At 43.1% G+C, this 25,814-nt stretch overlaps 1 long non-coding RNA gene across 1 annotated transcript; it reads right to left on the reverse strand.

The window, feature by feature from the left end:
* Positions 1–1,366: 1,366 nt before the first annotated feature.
* LOC139358190 (uncharacterized) lies at positions 1,367–23,496 on the reverse strand. Its single transcript, XR_011612775.1, has 3 exons — positions 22,874–23,496; positions 22,279–22,775; positions 1,367–1,584 (listed from the first exon to the last, which is right to left on the reverse strand). It is a non-coding gene; the product is annotated as an uncharacterized lncRNA (long non-coding RNA).
* Between the last annotated feature and the right edge of the window lie 2,318 nt (positions 23,497–25,814).

A 25,814-nucleotide genomic window follows, 5' to 3' on the forward strand; every position in this document is an offset into this window, starting at 1 on the left:
TCACGGGAGGTGAGGGATGGCCCTTGAGATCAAGAGGTTGGAAACTGCTACTCTAGGCTGTACTGGACACACCTAAACTGTGCCACCCAGAGCTAAGCTCAGCCCTCCTGGGTTGAAGCTCCAGCACCGATGTGTCTCGTGGAGCCAGGAGTCATTAACTTGCTAATTCCAGGTAAAATACAGCAATAGCATTTCAAGGTTGAGCCAACCAAAACGGAAGTGGAATGGCTCTCTTCCTCTCTCCGTTCTCCCTCTGCATCCCCTTCCCTTCCTCCTTTGTTTACCTCCTAAAGGGGAGAGTAAGGCAGAGAAGAAAACAAAAGGTAAGGAGAAAGGGAAGGCTCCCCATTGTGGAGAATTAAGACAACTCTCTTGCTTGGGGCTCCAGGTCCCTCCCATCTGGCCACCCTTCCTCTTCTCTGTCCCCAGCATCCTGCCTCACTGTTACACCAGCCTTCTAGCTACACTCTGCCCAAGCACCCTCTGGCCTTGCCACCAGCTGCTTTCTCTACCAAGAGCTTGCTTCCCCTTCCCTGCTTTGTGGACTCTGACATTTCAAATGTCACTTCCTCTAGGAAGCTTTCCCTGGCCAGGCTGACTGAGCGTTCCCTCCCAGGGCTCCTGTCTTTTCAACAGCACTTATGATAGTTAGGTTAGAGGTGTGTGTCTCTCCCATTAACCAGGGAGGTCCTTGAAGGTAGCATTTGCCTGATTCATCTGTGGTTCTGACCCAACCCCAGAGCAGCTTAGTCAATGTTCATTGAACAAAGCCCTATTTAAAGAGCAAAAGTGTGTGTTGGCAAGTCGCCCTGACAGTGCTGCTGGGACAATATCCTTCCCTGGAGGGATGGAGCACCCCAGCCAGCTTTCCCCCAGGTCGGTGTCCCCCTCCTCAAGTCCTAAGCTAGAGCCTGGCAACCTTGACTGAGTCCTGTGGATTCACATGGGAGCAATGCCTCGATGTGCAGAGGTCAACCACTGACCTCTGTTGGAAGCTCCCCATACCGGTACCAGAGAAGAAGCAGACAAAAATTCAGAGTCACCACCTATGGAATCTCATCCCTGAGGAAAGTTCACTTAGAACAGTGTTCACTCAAACTTTGGTCACTGTCAGAATCACCTGGGGAACTCTGGAAAAACAACAAGGCCCAGGCCTAATCCTACTTCAAAGAGAAGTTTAAGAACCAGTGGCTTGGACAACAGTGACTCATCCAATCTCTTCAACTACTGTGATCTGCTTATGCTTCTTCTTACAGGAGTACTGATCCTAAAGTGTTGTGGGGCTCCTGCCTTTCCTTCTCCTCACACCTTTCCCCTCTATGTTTTAAGCAGAGTTAAGTTCACATACAAATTTGTCATTTACACAGCAACGTGTATTTGTGCCCAGCATGTATGTGTGGAATGAATACACACAGGAACAAACAAGATACTTCAGTCAGGAAGCTTGCACAGGCCTCTGCTTGGAGCAGCAGACTTGACAGTAAGAGGGATGGAAGACAGGGTCCTGCCCTTGGGGACTGGGGAGTCCAGCATCACAGTCCTGCTTTCCATCGCATGTCCCTCAGAGCTTCAGTTTCTTCAGATCTTAAAAAGGAATAATAATGATAACAATACTATCTAGCTGCATGGCTTAGTGTGAGAATTATATACAATAAAGGGAATGAAAGTGTTTTCTAAACAAACTCATGAACATAAGATACTGTCACAAAGAAAAATCAATCTTACGAATAATTACAAACACACACATTTTGTTAAACTCTCCCTAGCCTGCACATGTTAAGACATTGAGGCCGGGCACGGTGGCTCACACCTGTAACCCCAGCACTTTGGGAGGCCGAGGTGGGCGGATCACGAGGTCAGGAGTTCGAGACCATCCTGGCCAACACGGTGAAACCCCGTCTCTATTAAAAATACAAAATTAGCCAGGCGTGGTGGTGGGCACCTGTAATCTCAGCTACTCTGGAGGCTGAGGCAGGAGAATCACTTGAACCTGGGAGGCGGAGGTTGCAGTGAGCCCAGACTGCGCCATTGCACTCCAGCCTGGGCAACAAGAGTGAGACTTTGTCTCAAACAACCAAACAAACAAACAAACAAAAAGACATTGAGCTGTTCATTTTCTCTTTAGTTTCTAAGCTCTTGCAGAGATGTGGCAAGTCATTGGTGGCTTCCTTTGGAGAGGACTTTGTTGCAAAAGCCTTCTCTCCTTGCCTTGTGGTCAGCTCCATTTGCCTTCTGCCCATTCAGAACCGTTGCAGATGTTGGTGGGTTATCCTTTGTCTCTGAGAGGTGTTGAGAAGACTATACTAAAGATTTCTGATGTGCTTGCCATTTGCAAAGCATCACTTCCCTTTTAAGAGGAGAAGTTATTCTCTATCAAGAAAAAAAATTGCTTACACTTTGGATGGTTTGCACAGAAACAGACCACATTTTTCTCAGAAATATGCAGAAATGAATGCCAGGTAAAGTTCTTGGCTTGTAGGACTAACCTTTGACATTTACTAATCTTTCTTAGTTTTCTGAGAACCTTCGCATCTACTTTCTCATCATTGACTCACATTCACCCTTCAAAGTAGTTTGTGATGTTATCTGTATTTCACAGATAAGAAAAGTGAGCCTCCAAAAGGAGGTAAGGAAGGTTCTCACAGGGCCTCGCAGCTAAGATGTTAGGATCACCCTTCCAAACGGTCAGAGGAAACGTTTAGGATGCTTGGGGAACCCAACCCACTCACAGCCCAACAGCTAGAACGTTTCAAGAGTGAGTCTCACCTGTTTTCGTAAGTGAGCACTGCAGTTGTCACTCCCTGGGGGTTGCTGAGAACACTCATCACATCTGTCAGTGTGGCTCCCATTACAGCTCAAAAGGAAGGGCCTGTTATGGGGTTGTTAGTCATGCGTGTATGTGTTGCTCTCTGTAATCAGCTGAATAAGAACCTCAGCCAGGAACCCAGCTTTCCTCACCAGCCTTCAACACCTGTAAAATGCGGTGAGAATTTTTCCTTGTTTGGAGTCCCCGTTCACCACATTCACCACGGCACCTCCTTGACATCTGAATTTACAGCGTTTTCTTCTAGAAGGCCATTGCCTTCACATTCCCGTCACCTGATGATCTGATTCCAATTCTTTTATTCCACATTTTCAACAAGTCCCTTTCTCTTGGTGTCTGAGCTTCTCTTCCTGTAGAAGTAAAGCCCCATAGAGTCATTTCCCAAAGATCTATGAATGTCTCCCTCTTCCAACGCCACACCGATGCTTAGTCTGGATCTTCTTCACTCCCCTGGAGAGGGACAAGGGCAGCTTGTCCAGAAAGGTTTCCCGGCCTCCAATTTTTTACCCATCATTAATTTGCTCACATTATTCCCTCTCTTGGAATGTCTTCCTCTCTTTCCTTTGTTAGGTACATGTCTAGTAATTTCTGGAGGCTCAATTCCTATTCCATCTCTTCCATGTAATCTTTTCTGATTTCCCTACTAAGAATAAATACTCTCTTCTTTGTACCTGCATGAGTTTTCTTTTCTTTTCTTTTTTTTTTTTTTAGCCGGAGTCTCACTCTGTCACCCAGGCTGGAGTGCATTGGCGCAATCTTGACTCACGGCAACCTGTGCCTCCCCAGTTCCAGTGATTTCCTGCCTCAGCCTCCTGAGTAGCTGGGATTACAGGCACCTGCCACTGCACCCAACTCATTTTTGTATTTTTAGTAGAGATGGGGTTTTGCCAAGTTGGCCAGGCTGGTCTTGAACTCCTGACCTCAGGTGATCTGCCCGCCTCGGGCTGCCAAAGTGCTGGGATTACAGGCATGAGCCACCATGTCCGGCCCCTGCATGAGTTTTTATATCTGTCATTCATCCTCGTGTTTATTGTTTTACCAATCACTTTTTGAGCATAAAGTATATATCAAAATATATATTAAGCTGTGCTAATTCCAGGGAGGTCATACAGGTATTGGGAAATGAATGATGTATACAAACACATCTGAGACATTATCCTTACTTTTTACACTAAATTTATTTAAAATTTTTTTGCAATAAAAAATTAACTTCAGCTTACTGTGATATTTTTACTTTATGCACTTCTAATTTTTTAAAAAGGTTTTGACTCTTGTAATAACACTTAGCATAAAACACAAACATATTGTACAGTTGTATGAAAATATTTTCTTTATATTCTTATTCTATACATTTTTTGGTTATTTTTAACATTGTAATTCTTAGTCTACTTTAAAAGCTTTTTCATTAAAAGCTAAGACACAAACACACACATTAGCCGACGCCTATACAGGGTCAGGATCATCAATATCACTGTCTTTTACCTCCCCATCTTGTCCCCTGGAAGGTCTTCGGGGCAGTAACATGCATGGAACTGTCATCTCCTGTGATAGCAATGACTTTTTCTGGAATACCTTCTGAAGGATCTGCCTGAGGCTGTTTTACAGTTAATTTTTTAAATAAGATGGAGTACACTCTAAAATAATCATAGAACATATAGTATTATATATACCAGTAACACAGTCATTTATTATCATTGTCAGGTATTATGTCAAGTACATAATTGTATGTGCTATCCTTTTATGCCACTGGCAGCACAGTAGGTTTGTTTACACCAGCATCACTGTAAACACTTGAGTAATGCCTTGTACTAAGATATTACAACAGCAACAGTGTTACTAGATGGTAGGAAGTGTTCAGCTCCATTATAACCTTATGCAACCGCCATCGTACATTTGGTTTCTTGACTGAAATATTGTTGTGTGACATATGACCGTGTTTCATATGGGCTGTTATGCTAAATGGGACCTGTCCAGTCCTAATTTGCAGAGCAAAATTTCAGGGGCTGAGTAGACCTGGAATCCATGCCACCTCTAAGGCAGCCTGAGGTGGACAGATGCGTCTGATGTAAGAAAGCCCACATTATGTTTAAGGCAAGCCAAGACCGTGTCTCTGGGAGGATGAGGCTCAGCATCAAGATCAAAGGCAAATGTCAGCTCTCAAATGGGAGGACACATAGAGAGGAGAAAGTGGAGATGCAATGGACAGGATGGAGTGCAGTGCCCGGATAAGTAAGCCTAAGATGTTAGGAGCCAAGGAGAAGACCAGGGGAAAGGTGATTAGACTCCTGGCATGTGGTACCCGCTGGGTGGTGTAGAAAGTTAAAAACAGGCTTGTTGCTCAATTATCTTGCAAGCAGTTCCAGGTTTTTATTTGCTTCTGATTTTTTTTTTTTTCTTTCTTTCTTTTTTTTTTTTTTTTTTTGAGACAGAGTCTTGCTCTGTTGCCCAGGCTGGAGTGCAACAGCGCAATCTCAGCTCACTGCAACCGCCACCTCCTGGGTTCAAGCAATTCTCCTGCCTCTCCCTCCCAAGTAGCTGGGATTACAGGCTCCTGCCACCACGCCTGGCTAATTTTTGTATTTGAAATTATTTCTTGACAAAATTAGTACAAGTAATCTATAGATCTAGTCCAACTTGATCTCTAAGTGTGTTCCGGATCCATTAATTTAACCTGTCCAGTTGAATGTGGTGGTATTGTTTTAATTTTTTCTAAAAAGCAGTAGAACTATTTTTTTTAAACAAAAATCTTATCTAGAATCCAACATAGAAATCAAGAGGACATAGTATAAACTTTCAACAATCAGTAGAGAACACTTCATTGTTTGCAGAACTTCTAAAGGTCTCAAGGGAGTCCTAGAATCCTGTAGAGTTCCCTGGCCAAGAATTCTGTAGAAATGGCAGGCCAAGAAACCAAGGTCAGTTCTCAGTTGAGAACTTGAACGCTTCAATTTAAAAGTCATGTGCCTGAAGATGAGATATTGCCTTTCTTCCTGGGAACCAATCAAACCTGGAGGATTTTTTAAAAAAACATTTAGCCCATTGCTGAATGGGAATCAAGGCAATTCTGGATTATTTCTTCAGAAAAAAACATGTCTATGGCTGCTTTTGCAACACAACGGCAGAATTGCTTAGTTGCAACAGGGTCCCTGTGGCTGCAAAGTCTAAAATAATTGCCATCTGGCTCTTTACAGACAGATTTGCCAACCTGGTGGAGAGGACGCATTAGAGGAAAGCAAAAGCTGGAGAGAGGTAGCTGTGTTACGAAGCCATCTCTAAACTATAAAAGCCATGGCAAGAGCTTGAATGAGGCAGGGGCAGAAAGAAAAACTTCAAAAGAAGTGGAATCAATAAGACTAATCTTATGTGACTAATCAGATGTGGAGGTGGAATGCAAAGAGGATTCTAGGACAACTCGCAGTTTCTAGCTTGGGCAGTGGGGCAACTGATGGTACCAACTGCTGACACTGGGATGCCAAGAGGAAGAGCAGGTTTGGGGATGAAAAGGATGGCTCCAATTTGGACAATTATGATTGGGACATGCAAGTAGAGGTGGTAGATGGAAACGTGGGTCAGGAAGCCAGGAGAATGATTTGCTCAGGACATATAGATCTGGGAGTTGTCAGAATATAGATGCACCAATTTCTCAGAAGCACGTGTAAAGTGAGTTGGGGGGATAGTCAATGGTAGGATGCATAGAAATGTTTAGGGATGGACACAGGAAGGAGAACCTGAAAAGGCAATGGTGAAAGAGGTCTCAGAAGGGAAGAGGAAAAGTAAGAGAGTATTTTCTGGGCAAATTATGTGAGACAAAGTGAAACTAACCACCACTGTCCTATAAAGAGAATGGGGGGTAGGTAGTAATTTGGGGCAGGAGGAAGAAGGGGTGAAGGAAGAGTGATTTGAAGCAGCTGAAGACGAACAAAATGAAGAAGAAATAGCCTCCACTTACTGCCCACTGATAGACTAGATACCATCCTAAGTGCTTACTTTTGTGAGTTCATTTCATCCGTACAACAGCCTTTCAGGGTATGAGCAGTCATTTCCATTTTCCATGTGAGGAAACTGACGTGTTTCTTCATGCAGCAACTCATTCTAGGTTATGCTGCTAGCAAATGGCAGATTAAGGATTCTAACTCCCAAACCCATGCCCCTGAATCCTGCCAGAAAACTCATTGATATCAGCAACACTTCTCTCTGCCCAGTTTCTTATAAATATCAACTGTTGCCAAAGCCCAGCTCTAATGTTACGTCTTCTGGAATAACCTCCTGTCATAACTCATCTGTTATTCTGTGTTGGGTCAGCATGGCAGGGTCTTGAGGCAAAATTATATTAGGTTAAGAGTGCATACTCAGAAGTCCAACTACCTGGGAACAAATCCTAGCCCCAGTACTTAAAAACTGTGTAACCTCATCGCTTAATTTCTTGGTGCCTCTGTTTCCTCATTTACAGAATTGGGTTGGTAACAGTCCCTATCATGTATATGGTTCACGAACACTTAGAACAGGACCTAGTGCACAGTGAACATTCAACAATGATAACTCTCAAATTGCTCTCAGGATGTGTCAGGCACTGCTCTAAGTACTTTCTGTATGTTAACATTTAATCCTCTCAACACACTTCCAAGGAAAATATGACTTTTGTCCTCATTTTACAGATAAGAAATTGAGACATAAAGAGGTTAAGTAACTTGCTGAAGATCACACAGCTCAAACAAGCATTTGGTAGTATTAATAGGGTTCTGGGCCCAGTCTTAGTCCCATCAGAGCTAGTGTTTCTTTCTCTTGCTCATAATTCAGTCTGGCACTCAGTACATTGTAATGTGAGATATTATATGTATATATGGAGTCTCACTCTGTCACCCAGGCTGGAGTGCAGTGGTGTGATCTCAGCTCACTGCAACCTCCGCCTCCCAGGTTCAAGCGATTCCCCTGCCCCAGCCTCCCAAGTAGCTGGGACTACAGGCGCATGCCACCATACCTGCCTAATATTTTGTATTTTTAGTAGAGACGGAGTTTCACTGTGTTAGCCAGGATGGTCTTGATCTCCTGACCTCATGATCTGCCCCTCTCGACCTCCCGAAGTGTTGGGATTACAGATGTGAGCCACCGTGCCTGGCTGAGATACTGTATATTTGCTTGGTGGTCCCAAAAGGCTGAGCAAGTCTTCTGCTTTTTTGTACCCACAGCTATTAAGACAACTGATTTGGTGACTTGGGTGAGACAGTTCTGCACTGAAGGTTAAAGTGAATTTAAGGGTGACCTTGAATCCAGAAGACTGGCTTTTGGACTCTTCACCTTCTGGTGGTAGGGTTTTTAGATTTACTTTGCACTAATTGAGCAGACATTTAATTTTTGCTGGAGGTCAGCTGGGTATGGTGGCAAGACTCCTAATGAGGCAAGGTGGAAGAGAAGACACACTGAAACTGATCCCTAGGGTTCTAAAGCCGAAAGGTACCTCCAGGATCTCTTGGTCCAATCTGTCGAATGGAACAGTGCTGGAACAATAGCCATACCTGGCTATTATTGCTACATACTCTAGTTGGCTTTTGGGCAATCTCTTCAATTCCATCATGACTTCACAATCTACAAAATGGCCCTCTTAGCCATTTTGGTGCAGTGATGTAAAATGATTGATAAATGTGTATGGCAAAGGATTAAAAAAAAAAACTTTAGGGCTCTGACCATATACATTCTAGTTATTGTGAATATTGGTATAGTTGATTCTGTAGATGTGTGCATGTATAATGTATTTGTTAAATAACTGAACATTCCTGTCCCTCAGTTTCTTCTTTATGAATTGAGACTAGTTCCTACCTTATAATGTTGCCATGAGTTTCAAATGTATCTGCCTGTACTTCCTGTACAGTTTTTAGACAAGTGTCTTACATGTAATAAGTGTCATACATTATTGTAATAAGTGTAATAATTACATTTACATGTAATAAGTATCATACATTATTGAGGGCAAGGATTTTTCTCTTTTTGAGAAGACATTATACTCAATGTTTAGAGCTGACACATAGTGGGTGCTCAATAACTATGTGTGTAATTAATGAGAGATAATGAAAAAAATAGCAATCTCCAATAAGCCCCTCTGCAAACTGTAGGCAATGCCCCTCTTTTTATTAGCAGAACTTAGTCTTGGGTCACAGTACCAATAAGGATATGAGAGGTGAATTCTCAGGGAATGTCTGGGCCGATTTGTTCTGCTTCTGAAACCCTGTGCCCCTAAAACACTTCTCTCCCCCTTGTCAGGAGGCCAACACTTTGGAGCTGGAGAATGCAGATGTAGGCTCAGTGGCACAGCTCTCAGTTGAACTGGAGACTTACAAGATGTGGCAAGTTCCGTAGAGCTTCATTGCTGTAGTGGCTGCTGTCCAAATAAAAGCTATCTGTGGTGACTGGCTCTTTCTGATCCTCCAGATGGACTGGGCAACCCCTCTAGTTAGGGAGCTCTGGGGCAGGTGGTGGAGTCTCCTCTAGTTCTGAGTTTGTGGCTCTAAGTTCCTTGTCTCAGCTGGTGGGAAGCATGTGCTGTGGGGTGTAGTGGCCCATCTCTCTCTATTAGTTCCAAAGGCTTTGAGGGGCACCCTCTGTGATCCCTACCTCACTAGATGATACATAATCTCCACTGCAAACAGTCATCTGGGAAAAGTGGTTATGGTCGAGTGCAGATTCCTAAGGCTAATCATCATACACAGCAGCTTCTAGATTCCAGCAAGGACAGCAATTCCTTCTCACCCAGGCAGCCAAGAAGTGGAAGAGTCTATTCCCTGTGCATTTATTGAAGGGTATGAAGAAAATAGCATGGACTTTGGAACCATACTGACCTGGGTTTGAATTCCATCACTTACTAGTTGTGGCTTGTGTGCAAACCTTTTAACTTCTTTAAGTTGTGGTTTTCTCTATCTTCAGGATGAGGATAATAATATTTTCCTTGTGGCTCTATGTAAAGTTTAATGATAACACATGTAGGGATTCCTAGTAAACAGCCCGGCATATAGGTGATACATGACACAAGGCAGCTGCTGTGACTTATGTAAGCAAGTAAACAGATTTAGTCTAGTCTCAAGAACAGGGTCAGCAAATGTTTTCCGTAAAGGGCTAGACAGTAAATATTTTAGGTTTTGTGGGGCCATATGGTTCTCTGTTGCAATCACTTCACTCTGCTATGTCAAAGTAGCCATAGACCATACTTAAACCAATGGAGCATGGCTGCGTTATGATAAAACTTTATTTACAAAAGCAGGCTGCTGGCAGGGTTTGGCCCCTGGGTTATAATTTTCTCACACAAGGAAACTGAGTCCTGTAATATCTACATACTCTAATTGCTAATTTTTTTCTGTTTTATTTTTATGGTGGTTATTGAATTCTTTGTGCAATAGAGGGCCTCGGCCCAGAAGCCTAGATCGTGTTTGTCCCTGGACTCAGGCATAACTGGGAAATTCTGCAGAGCCCATTTTGCATATGAAACCAACATTTCAGCTAACGAGGAAAAAAAAGTGAAAGTACATTAAGTTGCTTCAAAGATGATAGGGGATGGGGAGAAGTGGCTTTGAATACAGTATTTTTATTTCTGGAGAGCAGGAGCTGCATCCGACTCATCTATAGGAACTGGTACAGAGTAGCCAGTCTTTTGTGAGTGAATTGTATACGTCGATCCTACATAATTTCTTTCAGTCCTCCTACCATAGCTATATGTCACCAAGGGTATGGGACTCTGCCTAATTAGATGGAAAGCTCCCATCTGAGATTTAAAACAGAAATGTCCATGACAAAATTGGGCAACCACTTTGGGTTATGTTTGTAGTGTGCTTGCAAAGCCTTGTGGGATTAAGGCTAACACTCATGCAATAGCAGAAGGCAGTGTTTGTTGAAGAAGATGGTTTTTGAAGCAGATGCTTTCCAAATATGTCCACACCAATGTATGTGCCATTCTACAAGTTCTTATTACAATGTGATATTAACACTCTTCCATCAAGAAGTATAGTTTATGTTCCTCCCCTTGTATACGCCTTGATCAATAGAATGTGGTAGAAGTGATGCTGCATGAATTCCAAGAGTAGGCTGCAAAAGGCAATATGGTTTCCATCTGTTATTTTCCTCACTTTTAGGACACTTGTTTTTTTTTTTTTTGAGATGGGGTCCGGCTCTGTCACCCAGGCTGGAGTGCAGTGGTGCAATCTTGGCTCACTGCAACCTCTGCCTCCCGGGCTCAAGAGATCCTCCCACCTCAGCTGCCACAGTAGCTGGGACCATAGATGTATGCCACCAAACCAGGCTTATTTTTTGTATTTTTAATAGAGATGATGTTTCACCATGTTGCCCAGGCTGGTCTTGAACTCCTGGGCTCAAGCGATATGCCCACCTCAGCCTCCCAAAGTGAGGAGGCTTGTTCTTAAAATTTATCTACCATGTTGTGATGAATCTCAGTGTACGTGGAGAAACCATTCCAACAGCCTCAGCTAAATCCAGGCAACAGTCAATATCAATGTGTGAGTGAATGAGTCTTCATATAATTCCAGCCTCCAGCCTTTGAGTCTTCCAGGTGAGACTTCAAACATGATGAGGAAGGGAGCATTGATTCCCATATGCCTTGTCTAAATATTCTATCCATCTCCAACCTCTGGAGAGGAAAGAGGGGCTGAAGATGAAGCTGATTACAAATGGCCAATAGTTTAATCAGTCATGCCTACATATTGAAGCCTCCATAAAAACCCAAAAGGACAAGGTTTAAAGAGCTTCTTGATAGCCGAACACGTGGAAATGCCTGGAAGGTGGTGTGCCTGAGAAGGGCATGAAAGCTCTGTGCCTCTTCTTTCATACATCTCTTCATCTGTATTCTTTGTAATATTCTTTTTTTTTTTTTTTTTGGAGACGGAGTCTCGCTTTGTCGCCCAGGCTGGAGTGCAGTGGCCGGATCTCAGCTCACTGCAAGCTCCGCCTCCCGGGTTCACGCCATTCTCCTGCCTCAGCCTCCCGAGTAGCTGGGACTACAGGCGCCCGCCACCTCGCCCGGCTAGTTTTTTGTATTTTTTAGTAGAGACGGGGTTTCACCATATTAGCCAGGATAGTCTCTATCTCCTGACCTCGTGATCCGCCCGTCTCGGACTCCCAAAGTGCTGGGATTACAGGCTTGAGCCACCGCGCCCGGCCTGTAATATTCTTTATAATAAACCGGTATACATATTTTTTAACAAACAAATTCACAGTGAGATCACAAATAATTATTGCTTTTTGAAGCCACTAGGTTTGGAGTAATTTGTGTTGTAGCATTAGATAGCTAATATTGGTTGCAAAGATGTTGTAACCCTGCTCTGCCCTGTTTGTCCTATGTGTCTAGAGGACTTGATAGGACAATAATACCACTACAAGGCAGCAAGCACCCTGAGTTCGTTCATTCATTCATTCATTCATTCATTCATTCATTCATTCCCTACTCTGCACCAGGCTCTGTGTTAAACTCTGGGGAAACATAGATGTATATGCTGCGCCACCTCCACCATTCAAAGAGGTTATCATCCACAGCGGAAGACAGACACTAACCAACTCATTAAATTCACAAACTGGTAAGGGCTTAAAGAAACTTGCAGAAAGTACAGCAAAAGAACAGTGAGGGGAACAATTATTTTTACCTGGAGGACTTTGGAAAGGCTCTACACTGAAGGTGACACTAGACTGCGTTCTGCAGGAAGTGTAGTGGTTCACCATGCAGCCGGGTGAGGAGCAGGAATTCTAGGCAGAGGAAATTGTGTGCATAAACGTCTGCAGGTGGGAAGGCACATAGAGGGCTGGAGGAATATGGCAGATGGAAAGTAGAATTAGAAGGAGGACTCACAGGAAAAGAAGCAGGGAAAGTAGGATGAAGCCCTATTGTATCGAGCCTTCCATGGTTGTTCTAAGGAAGTTAACTTTCTTCTCTAAGCAACAAGGAGCCACTCAAGTATTTTGAGGAAGGGAGTGAGTGAGTTGCCTAGACTTGTATTTTGGACGGGCCATTTTCCAGTATGGAAGATAGGCAGGAAGGATTGAAGCCAAGGATTTCAGTTTGGAGTCTTATTTCCTTAGAGATCCTGGAAGGAGATCCTGAGATAGGGAAGCTGTCTGCAGCAACGAGGAGAAGATGGGTATGTGAGACGTTGCAGGGGTGACCACTACCTGGAAAGAACCAGGAAAAGGGAGGTATTGCCCTCCCCTGGCCTGGGTGATGGACTCAGGGTGGCAACACTCACAGAAAGAGCAGGGTGTGGGGAAGATGACAAGCTGTGAGGTTTGGACTTTCAAGTGGAAACATCCTGTAAGCAGTCCATATGTGGATCAGAGGCCCCGTGGAGAGATGTGGGATGGAGATAGAGCATTAGGAGTTGTCAGGTTATAGGTATAATCAAAGCCGTGGGAGTGAATGAGGTTATTGGAGCAAGCGTTTCTCAACTTGAAAACACGGGGCCTACACTGTTTGGCAAACGTAATGCTGGCCCAGCTAAGATTCACTGCATCATCCACATGTCTCTACCACCAGGGAGGTGTTGCCAAGCTTTGCCCTCAGTGATTTGTATTAGAAACAATAGAAACATCTCTCTCCTTTGTTAAATATTAAGTTATAATATGGAGCATGACGTTTTCAAAATGTATTTATCTTATTCCAAAGATTCTGATAGGGCTGGCATTTTGTTCTCCCTTCCCCTTCCTAATGCCTCTATGTTTCCCTAGAATCTAACACAGAGTCTGGTACAGAGTAGGGGATGAATGAATGAATGAATGAATGAATGAAGAACTCAGGGTGCCTTCTGACTTGTAGCAGTGTTATTGTCCTCTCAAGTTCGCTAGGACATAATGGACCAGACAGTGCAGTACAGGGTTGCAAAACCTTTGCATTCGCTCTCTAATGCCACAAAACAACTGGGGGAGAAGATATGGGAAATTACAAGAGATCAGGGGGTGGAGGCCTGTGCTACACCAACATTTAAAGGGACAGCTGAATAAAAGGACCCTGAAAAAAGAAATGGAGAGAGGAGGCGGGGCATAAGAGATGCGGAAAGGGAGGTGGAAAGAAGTGGAGCAGGGTGTCTGGGGAGGAGAGAGTTTCTGTTGGGAGGTTTACTGTCCCAAGTACTAAGATAAGGACCAGGGTGAGGCCATTGGTGAATGGATGGGAAGGCTATAGGTGCACATGTTTCACACAGACACAGACGTGACTGCACATCAGTGGAGGCTGGGTCGGGGTGGAGGTGGCTTCCTTCCCTCCAGGGGATCTTGGCTGCATGACTTGATGCTGCCACACACCGGTTATTTCACAATTTGTGTAGCTGATTTCATGAACTTTGGAAAGTTCTGCGACATTTCTGCCAGTTAAAATTATTCTGTCTTTAGGAAGTCGGGGAGGTGGGTGGCCCCGGTACTGTGCCACTTGTCCAGAGCCAGTTCAGAGAAACAGTGGGGGCAGGGAGCTGGGGAGTGAGAGGAAGATGGAGGAGCAGGGAGGATGTGAATGGACTGTTTTCTCCTTGGCTGGCTGAGGACATAGCTACTGTTTCTCGCAGGAAAGTCAGCTCTGCTCTGACAAACAGAAAGTGCGCAGTGTCTGGCCCCATGTCTCTTTGTGATTCCAGTCAACTCACATAAGGAACATGTCTCTGTAGCTGGATTTACCTGCCTTTCACCTCCACGGGAATTTTTTTCAGAAAACAAAACCAAACCCAAAACTCTGCCTGTTTTGCATGTATGTGTTTTGGTAATTTTTTTTCAGTGAGGATGTTAACGCCAAAAGAGTCATTAAAATCAAACATGCACTTACCGTCTGTACCCTTTCAGTATCCGGGAACAATTAAGCTTAAGCAAACAAAATTGCCAATGGCCTAAAAATGGAAAATAAATCCCTCTAGCTTGTCTAAACCCCTGGGACTTTGGATGGCCTAACAGCCCTTTTGTGCTCATCTGACCTTATGGCACAGGTCTCTAGATTTTGTTTGCTGTGTTTTTGTTTGTTTGTTTGTTTTGTTTTGTTTTAATTTTTTTTTTAACCCTACACGTGAACAGTTGCAACCGTTTCCAAGATTGTCCTGGGTAGTCAATAAGCGCATTTGTTTTTCGAGAGGGATGTATTTTGATGAAGAGCAGAAAGTATGATGGGGAAAATGTCAGAAGGAATTAAATCAAGGAGTGACATAATTCCCAGGGGGAGACAGACGTCAGCTGCATTCCCCGTTTCTTGCTCTACCTTGGAAATCTTTCAGAATTCATTGGAAAATAAATATGTATGCGATGGAGAAGTGAGTGAATAGCTACAATAAGAGAGAGGGAATGAAATGAAAACACACCCTTGGTTGGATTATTAAACTGATTTAAATTCGTAATTCACAGCTGTATGTAAAGCATTGTTTTTCATTGCGTCTGCCTCTTTGTAGGATTGAAAAAAAGGTAATTTGGAGTTCATTCTTTCTGACTTGGAACACAGTATTCTGTATAGTAGGCTCTCAATAACAATCTGTCAAACGTTAAGTGCAAAAATGAGTGACAATGAATGAGTAAATGGCAAATGTGTCTAGCTATAGGCAGGAGAAATTATGTCAGGGTCAAAGGAACTTGTTGGGTTATATAAGATTAAATTGTTGTGCAATTAAAACCAAAACAGAAAACTTTGTGCTCCTATGCTGACCATTATGTAGGCAGGTTCACACCCATTATTGTATTAAATTCTCTCAACAATGCAGTGAAGTAAATATTATTATCTCTAATTTATACTTAAGGAAACTAGAGCTTAGGGAGATTAAGCAATTGCCCAAAGTAGCATACTTAAGAAGTGGCAAACATGACAGTCAGACCTGGGTCTTCTTACTCTTAACTAAGCCTTCCTTTCATCCATTATGGTAAGACACCGGAAGGTTGGAGATATGTATATTTAACTCAGCCTCCAAGGATACTGCATGTTTCAGAAAATTGATCAATAGAATTTCATTCTATATTTCCAAGCTCTAATGTGAAAAGAAAGAAGGATTCTCATCTGTTTGGATAGTTTAAATGGAGTTTGATTTGAAGCTGTGAGACGGGTGAGGTTTTTGGTTATTGATTTTATACACTTGAGTTTTCCTGAAATTTGGGTACTTATATTTGAGGCAGGAGAATGGCGTGAACCTGGGAGGCGGAGCTTGCAGTGAGCTGAGATCGCGCCACTGCACTCCAGCCTGGGCGACAGAGCGAGACTCCGTCTCAAAAACAAAAACAAAAACAAAAACAAAAAATTAAATTTTACTTTGCAATATTCACAAACTTAAAGAAGAGTTGCAAGTACAATTCAAAGATATTGTTTTCCTTTTAAAATGTTTGGGAATAAGTTACCAGTCTGATGGCTTAGGATCCCTGAATACTTAAGCGAGTATTTCCTACAAGCAAGGATATTCTCCTATATGACCACAATGCAACCATCAAAATCAGGAAGTTAACATCTATACAGTATGACTATTTAATTCTCAAACCCCATTCAAGTTTCATCAACAGCCTCAGGACGTTTTTTCAGTTCTAAAATACTCCAGCTTAGAATAATTGTGCTTAGTTGTCATGCCTCTTGAGTCTCCTGTAGCATGAAACAGTTTCTCAGCCTTTGACTATTTTCATGACCTTGACACTTTGGAAGATCATGAGCAGCTGTTTTGTAGAACATCTCGCAGCGTGAGTTTATCTGATGCGTCTTCATGATACTTTTCCAGTTGTGCATCTTCGGCAGGGATAGCGCAGAAGCCACGGTGTTCTCTTGCCTCCCATCGCAGGGTGTGGAATTTCAGTTCGTCCCATTACTGGTGATGCTCACTATGCTCACTTCCTAAGGTGACGTCTGCCGGGCTTCTCCACTGGAAAGCTACACTCTTTTTCCGCTTTGTGATTTTGTAGGGAGATACTTTTGAAATAATGCAGACTGTTCTCCACCACACTTTCACTTTTGAAGTTGTTTGATAGCACGGACTTGTGGTTTCCTATTTTGTGCCGTGAGTTATAATCCATTGCGATCGTGATCTATTTTGATGTTTAAAGTGTGTCAGATTCGGTCAGTAGGAGTCCTTCCAATCTGGCCTCTGTGTCCTTTTGACATGTCCCCATCATTGTGTGAGTCCCTCCTCATTCTCTGGCACAAGATGCTCCAGGCTCATCTTGTTCTTTCCCTGCCCTACTCTTGGAATCAGCCATTTTTCCAAGAAACTTTCGTTCCTTTTAGTTCAAAATGTTATTTGAAAGCTAAGATTTGGGTGCTAGATGTGCTCATTGCTTTCAGGGTGTTGCTGTTCTCAGATCCTCAGTGTGGACAGAGTCAGCAAATAAACATGCACACACACACACACACACACGCTTAAATTTATATCTACAGTTATTTCTGTACTTTCTTTCTACATATGTACTGAAAATAATAAGTTCACACACATAGTTTCAATTCCATGCTAACATCATACGATTCATTCTAGTTTTCTCCTTTTCCATATTTGTAACTCCCTGGTCCCCACGGTGTAAAACCTAGCTTCTATTCTCTCTAATAGATTTACTTAATTAATTAATTAATTAATTTTTTATTTTTTTGAGACAGGGTCTTACTCTGTCACCCAGGTCAGAGTGCACTGGCACAATCAGGGCTCACTGCAGCCTCAACCTCCCAGGCTTAGGTGATCCTCTTACCTCGGCCTCCTGAGTAGCTGGGACAATAGGCACGTGCCATAACACACTGAACATTTTTTGTAGAGACGGGGTTTTGCCATGTTGCCCAGGTTGTTCTTGAACTCCTGGATTCAAGCGATCTATCCACCTCGGCCTCTCAAAGTGCTGGGATTACAGGCATGGGCCACCTCGTCCAGCGATATTTATGAATTGATTCCCCTGAAGGTAACCTATCTTCCCTTTCTGCCACTACCCCCATCTGCACGCAGGTCGTCTTTCCCTATCTCAGGCTCTGACACCCATCCCCACACATGTATGTTTGCCTCACCTTTCTTAGACTTTAACTTCCTCTCTTTTTAATTTTTTTTCTACAGATGGGATCTCACTATGATGCCAAGCCTGGTCTTGAACTCTTGGCCTCAAGTGATCCTCCCGCCTCAGCCTCTTACCACACTGAGATTACAAGCATGAGCCACCAGGCCTGGCCAGCTCCCTCTCTTTGGGCCATCCCTCTCTCATATGGACATCTCACCCTGCTTAGGCACTGACACCCCACCCTGGAATGTGCCCTATACAGACTCCCTCCTGACCCTGCTAAGAAGCTAGCACTCTGAGCCGGGCATCCCCTCTGTAGGCTCAGGCTCTGACACCCTGCTCTTCATCACCATGACTTTTCCACACCCAGCATAGGCATGGCTTTGTCCTAACTAATGGTTTAGTACCGAATTTTTCAGAAAGAAAAGGGAAGAAAAAGGAAAGGAAGGAAAGAAGAAGAGGATAGAGGAGAAAAAAAGCAAGTGCTTAGCATTTCAGTTAAAATATAAGGCAATTTGTCAATCATACCTCAATAAAGACGATGAATTAAAAATCATCTTTTATCTCTCAGGAGCGTTTATCTAGGCTAAAAGAATATTTTTTAAAGGAGAAAGTATTGAGGGCTGGGTGTGGTGTGACTCACACCTGGAATCCCAGCACTTTGGGAGGCTGAGGCAAGAGGATTTCTTGAGGCTAAGAGTTCGAGATCAGCCTGGGCAACATAGTGAGACCCTGTCTGTACAAAATATTAAAAAAATCGCTAGGCATTGTGGCATGCCCCTTTAGTCCCAGCTACTTGGGAGGCTAAGGCAGGAGGATTGCTTGAGCCTAGGAAGTCAAGGTTACCACGAGCCATGATCTCACCAGTGCCCTCCAGCTTCGGTGACAGAGTGAGACCCTGTCTCAAAAAGAGATATAAAAATAAATAAATAAATAAGTAAAAAAGAGAATATATTTTGTGAATGAAGCAGGCAATAATCAGAACTAATCTCGACTGTATGGATATCTTTGATTAGAACCAGGCATCTTTTGCCACCTGCTCGTATGGTCCTTTCTTTACCACAGAGCCTGCACAAGGCAAATAACTACACTTCTCGGATTTCCTTGCAGTTGGTGTTTTGGAAGCAAATTAGGTTCCACCAATGAGATGAACTCCCAGGAGCCTTGGAAATTGGAAGTGAGATGGAAGCCATGGTCCTGTTGTCATTGCTGCTGGCAAGTGAGGTCGTAGACGCGCGCCTGTCTGTAGACTCACTCAGATTTATGGCATGGCATACAGTCACTGGCTTTTCTAGTGTGAGAGGCATTGGTGGTTTAAGTCAGAAGCAGCAGCAGCAACAGTGTTCTGACCTCTGATCTTGGCTTTGGAGGTGTGCACTGAACCAGCAGTCCTCCAGAATGGGTCCTCTAGCCTTCCAAGGAGGGTACAAACACCTCATTTTCTGTATTAAATGTCCTCTGTTTAAAATACTGAGAGGGGCTTCTGTTTCCTGCACTGACTCCTAACTGCTACTCTGACTGTGTATAAAGGAGGATTGGATAATAGGCAATGGATATTAACTTCTGGAAGGGTGTCACCGAGTTTTATTTACATTAGAACTTGTTTTGTACTTATTATGGGTAATGTGCTTAACTAGACGCGAAGATATTAATAACAGCATCAAACACACACATCCTGGTCTCAAGGAATTTTCAGACTAGAAGAAGGAAGTAGAGTAAAAAAAAAACAATAAGCAATTAGGTCTAAAATAAGACAGATGAAGATAAGTGTTGTAACCGAGATATAAATAGAACATTCCTCACATGTCACTGAGTAAGGTCTAAACTCCATTCCACGGATTAGAGGTCTCCCAGCTAGTCTACCTCTTCAGCATCACTTGTTGCTACTCACCCCTGGGTCAATCACACCTGATGCCCAGCCATTCCAAGCTCCTTGCCATATCTTACATTCCACTTTCCCTTTTAGACTTGGAATGCCTGGAGAACTCACATCCACTCTCCAGGACCAAACTTCAATGTCAACTGCTGTATAAAGGAATCATGCAGAGTTAATCTCTACCTCTTGGACTTCCAATTAACTGGGGAAACCAGATGCCTATTGAAAGGATGTCTCTCTCCTTTCTTTCTTTTCTTTTTTTTTATTTTTTGAGACAGAGTCTCTGTCACCCAGGCTGGAGTGCAGTGGTACGATCTTGGCTCACTGCAACCTCTGCCTCCCGGGTTCAAGTGATTCTCCTTCCTCAGCCTCCCAGTTAGCTGAGATTACAGGATGCGCCACCACATCCGGCTAATTTTTATATTTTTAGTAGAGACCAGTTTCACCACATTGACCAGGCTGGTCTCAAACTCCTGACCTCAGGTGACTCGCCTGCCTCGGCCTCTCAAAGTGCTGGGATTACAGGTGTGAGCCACCGCGCCTGGCCTCTCCTTTCTTTAAAGTTGTTGCTTGCTGGTCTTTCAGAGGATGTGGCTTCTGAAAGGAGAAATTATACTATTAAAAGCCACTCCCCCTTTTTTCCAGGGGACTGCTTTATTGTTGTAAAGTAGTTAAATAAAGCAAAACGTTCAAAGACTAATCCTTTATTTAAAAATGTTATGTATATATGTGCACATTCTCATATATGTAATTCTAATTCCTGATAGTTTCTGCCTACACGTGGGGTTTTTTCCCTTGAGGCCCAAGTTCTCAATGAACTGCCAGAACAACTGTCAAGCTGAGCTTTGGACACACATAGAAGGAACTGTGCAGCTGCATGTCTTTTTGTAAAGATGGATCCTTTTCTGTATTCTAAATAAATTCATATATTGCATACTCCTGCCACTTATTTGGGGTCCTGGGGGTGCTTAGCATTGCCAATGTTATTATGACACATTCATGGAATGCTGTATGTTTGGAAAATAGTTTACAATGGTTTGTTAACAAGCATAAGCTGAGAACATTTCAGCAATGGTTGATTCACTTTGTAAAGCACTGGCAGCAACATATAATATTTATGGGATTACAAAATCTCATTAAATGAACAAAGTTCCATTTTTCCTACTTGGATTCAGCCATCATTTATTGAGTGCTGACTAAATTGTATGCACTGTGCTAGAATTTGACTGAATGAACGAATGCCCATTAAGCAACTACCATGCCAGCCATTGGGTAAGTATTCCACTGAGTGAATGAAAACACCTATTACAGACCTTCTATGGACCCAGGTATAAGGCTAGAATTGAACTAACTGGATAGGATCCTATTATGCATCTCGAATGTGCCACACACTGCACGAACATTCCATGAAACGAATAAATATTTATTAGGCACTTTCTATGTGTGAATCATGAAGCTAGATACTTTAACATACCCGATCCTGCTTAATCCTCTCTACTGTAATGGAGAGGAGCAAGTATTACTATTCCCATTTTATACATGAGGAAACAGAGGCAAAGAGGCTAAGATTCATGCCCAGAGTGTAGAGAAACTGAAATTTGAATACATGTGTCTCCTAACTCTGTAGCCAGTGCTCTTTCTAATAGGCAGTGATGGTTCTCCGTGTTTATAGAACCAAACCTAATTTTATAGCATTAAAACAAATGAGAACGGATGTTACATTGAATATCACCATGTGGAAATGTATTTCTGTAATATTCTCAGGGCAAGAAGAAAACTTGACCTCACTTGTTAAAGATTAATCATTGGAGCAGTTAAAATTCCTGTGTTCTTGCGCCCTGGCCTCTCTTTTGTGAGAAGTTGGTAGACAATTGTTTGAATTAGCTCTCAGGGCTGTGGAGACAATTCCCACTGTGGTCGCTAAAACTCAAATAACATTTATCATCCAAATAAGAGACAACAAGAATGGCACTGCTTGAAGAAGGCCAGACAATTGTACTCTTGGATTACATCCTGGTTTTTAGGCCACATCTTATGCATTCAGTTAATTAGTCTGCAAAGGCTCACTGAATGCCTAGTGCATGCCAGGCACTGTGCAAGTGCAGGATGTGCAATGAGACTTGGTCGATTTTTAGCTGTGTGGCTTTGGGCAAGTTCTTTAATAGCTCAGTCTCAGGTGCCCATCCAGAAAGGCCAGGTGTTTATGGGGTATTATTATTCTTCCTTTCTTAAACGCTTAACATTCAATTTCTCAGGCTACAAAATAAGTTTAATGTTACATGCTGCTATTATCTATCTATCTATCTATCTATCTATCTATCTATCTATCTATCTATCATCTATCTTCTATCTATCACTATCATTTATCATATCTATATCTATCATATGTCATCTATATATTTCATCTATATAAACATTTAAACAATATTTTTCTCTGGCTCATTATTTTTCTTAATTCCACAAGCCTACGAAGTAGGCATCTTTGCAGTGAGCTATACTCAAGTCAGTGCACTCCAGCCTGGGCAAGAGTAAGACACTGTCTCTGTCAAACAAACAAACGCCCCAAACCGAACAAAACAAAGCAAAACAACAACAACAACAACAAAAACAAAGTAGGCATTCTTACCTGATTTTACAGACATGGAAATCAAGGCCCTGAGAGATTAAGTAACTTTTTAAAAGCCACACGGCTAATAAAATGGCAGAACCAGGATTTCATCTCAGGTCTGTCTGGCTTCAGAGGCTTGCTCTCTTCTCCATAGTGTGTTGCGTTTGCAAAGACACTGAGAGTAAAATATGTGAAATACTCCTGCAGAAATGGATTTTAACAATGAAATGGCAGAGGAGGATCCAAGGTAGGATGGTTAGTTTACTCCCAGTTTGCTCTGAAAGTGATCTTTAGACATTTGAAACAGTAGAAGGTCAGTCTCCTCCAGTAATGAGTAAAGAAAAGCTGTGCACATTGGCCACATGGCTGGTATCCTTGCAGACATTCCTCCTGGCTGGAGCTGCAGGAATGGCACAGAGGCCCGGAGCATAGGAAGAGCAGGAGTGGCTTCCAGGGGCACCACTAGTTCTTTCTGCTTCAGTGTAGCTTCCCTTTGAAGCCTTGGTTTCTTTCATCTATAAAATAAGATGGCTCAGTGATCGCCGTGGGGGTTAAATAAGAAACACAGATGAATGCATTTGGATGAGGCACATTTAAATGAGGTTTAACTCACTATGGAGTGATGGAGTGAGTCTGTATATTAGGCATTCTCTGAGTACTGGGTACAGTGATAAATAATGTCGGGTAGTCTTTCAGAGAAAAAGATTTGATAATGGCAGTGTGGACAGGCTGTGGAGAAGGAGTCTTTATCTGGTGTTTGGCTGGACAGTTAGATATGGGGAAGCCTTCAAGGGATATATTGCAAGGTAATGGGATGGGAAGAGGGGACAGGGGAGAAGCAATTTTTCTGCCTGGATGGGGTGGGGGAGACGATATAACTGCATCAGTCTTCTCTGATGCTGCAGCTGTCCAGAGATCTTTGCCTTTGGCCTTGTTCTTGGCAGAGAGTTCGGCAGTAAGTGGTGCTGTGGAAAATATCTCTGTGGTTAATGAATCAATTCATTAAAAACACTTAAAACAATGAGAAAAACCCTTTGCTGGTTTGTTTCCATCAAGAATGGGCATCACATGTTGCCTCATCACATCTTTCAACCCAGTGACCTAGGTCTCCTCCTCGTTGCTGAAATCATAGTCTTCACATTTCTCAGGATGCGTCTGGAACTCGGTGACCCTTACGGATGTACTATGTGCTATCACTAGGGTGATGAGTCATGCCAGATGTAGATTTTACCCCCGCTGTTCTCCAGGGAGTACTATGATAGAGCGTTCTTAGAATCCTAAGGCTATTGCATCATAGCTGTGGGATATGGGGCATATTTTCTTAATAACTTGTATAGGAAATATGCAAGTATAGGAGTATATGGACTCAGTTTTCATGCCTATGAAAATTGTGAAATAGGACCTACCTGAAAGGGCTTGTATGAAGAATCAATGAAATACTGTGCAAATGTTTGGGATAAAGTAGATTCTAAGTAAATATTATTTTCCTCCAACTTTCCTTTTTCTCCATCAGAGCTCAACAAATTATGGCCGACAGGCCAAACCTGACCATCTACCAGTTTTTGCAAATAAAGTTTTATTGGAACATAGCCACACCCATTCATTTCTGTATCCTCTGTGACTGCTTTTGTGTACAATGGCAGAGTGTATGACTGTGACAAAGACCGATAAGTCATTCGTCCAGAAAGCCCAAAATATTTACTGGATAGTCCTTTACAGGGCATCTTTACCAACCCCTGTTACACAAAGTAGCCTTATCTCTGTGTCCTTTTCCTTCCGAAATTTCTCTTTATCAGACTAAATGCCACTGGTGACTTAGACCACCACTTCTATGTTAAAATGTTTGGCCTTTTTGGTTGTTGTCTGAATGCAATCCTATTGATTACAAGTACTTGGCCGGGTGCGGTGGCTCACGCCTGTAATCCTAGCACTTTGGGAGGCCAAGGCGGGAGGATCATAAAGTCAGGAGATTGAGACCATCCTGGCTAACATGGTGAAACCCCATCTCTACTAAAAAAAAAATACAAAAAGTTAGCTGGCGTGGTGGGGGGCACCTGTAGTCCCAGCTGCTCGGGAGGCTGAGGCAGGAGAATGGCGTGAACCCGGGAGGCGGAGCTTGCAATGAGCCAAGATCGGGCCACTGCACTCCAGCCTAGGCGATAGAGTGAGACTTTGTCTCAAACAACAACAACAACAACAACCACCACCACCACCACAAAACACACACACACACACACACACACACACACACACACAAAGTCCTTTGAGCATGACTCCGGGTACTGCACAAACTCCAATCCAATCCTGCTGGCTTTGGTCTGACCAAATCTGAGAAGGTGTCTGTAGGTATCACTGGATAACCAAAGGAGTTCATGTACAGATATGCATGCTTTTCATGATGGTAGCAGCTCATTCTAAAAGCCTCAGGAGTCACAGAACACTCCTTTGCCCAGATAAATCTCTAAAGGGGCAAAGAAAGTGTTTGAGTTCTTCTCTTCTCTCGGACTAAGGTAACATATGTTTGTCAATTGGGTTCTCTGAGAAGCAGCCTATGAGAGGAAGTTAGAAATGTAAGCAGTTTATTGGGGAGAGGAATATCACTTGTGTTAAATAACAAGCAGGAGAAGCAGAATTGGGCAAGGAAAGCCTTCAGACCATGACAAGGAGAACCTCAGACCTCAATTCAGGTCTCCCAAGTCTCTGCCAACCCAAATGAGAGCTCCAGAGCAATGACTGCCTACTAAAGGAGTCCCACATTAGGCAGAAATGGCCAGGCGTAGTCCTCGTGCCCAGCCATTGGCTAGAGGATGCTCACGAGGAAGGTGACCCTGGCTTGAAAGCTGAGTACAACCGGAAAGTGTTATGGCAGGACACTATCAGCTACCTTCTCTCATGCAGCACAATGGCAAGTTCTTTCTTTAAGAGAGATCTGAGCATTGCACCTTCATGTCTGCCCCAACTCAAAAAGGCCAGCACAATCCTGGAGTAACATGCAACATAGCCAGAGACAAAAAAGCATGTCTCTGGGAGAATTGTGTATCTGGTTTTACTTGTACTGGGCACCAAAATCTTGATTTTCATAGTCAGGTAGAGTCTTTCCAAGCTGGGATTTTTTTTTTTTTTTTTTTTTTTTTTTTTTTGAGATGGAATCTGGCTCTGTCGCCCAGGCTGGAGTGTAACGGTGCGATCTCAGCTCACTGCAACCTCCACCTCCTGGGTTCAAGCGAGTCTCCTGCCTCAGCCTCCCAAGTAGCTGGGATTACAGGCATGTGCCACCATGCCCAGCTAATTTTTGTATTTTTTTTAGTAGAGCTGGGGTTTCACCATATTGGCCAGGCTGGTCTGGAACTTCTTACCTCAGGTGATCTGTCCACCTGAGCCTCCCAAAGTGTTGGGATTTCAGGCATGAGTCACTGCGCCCAGCTTGGGAATCTTTTATACTAATATCTAGAGTAGTTCTTTGACTTAGGACTTTAGGAAGGTGACTGGAGGATTTGTTGATAATGACTGGGAGACTGAGTCCATACTCTGTAATGATAATAAGGAGGATGATA

Source organism: Macaca nemestrina, chromosome 14 (genome assembly GCF_043159975.1).
Source record: "Macaca nemestrina isolate mMacNem1 chromosome 14, mMacNem.hap1, whole genome shotgun sequence".
NCBI lineage: Eukaryota > Metazoa > Chordata > Mammalia > Primates > Cercopithecidae > Macaca > Macaca nemestrina.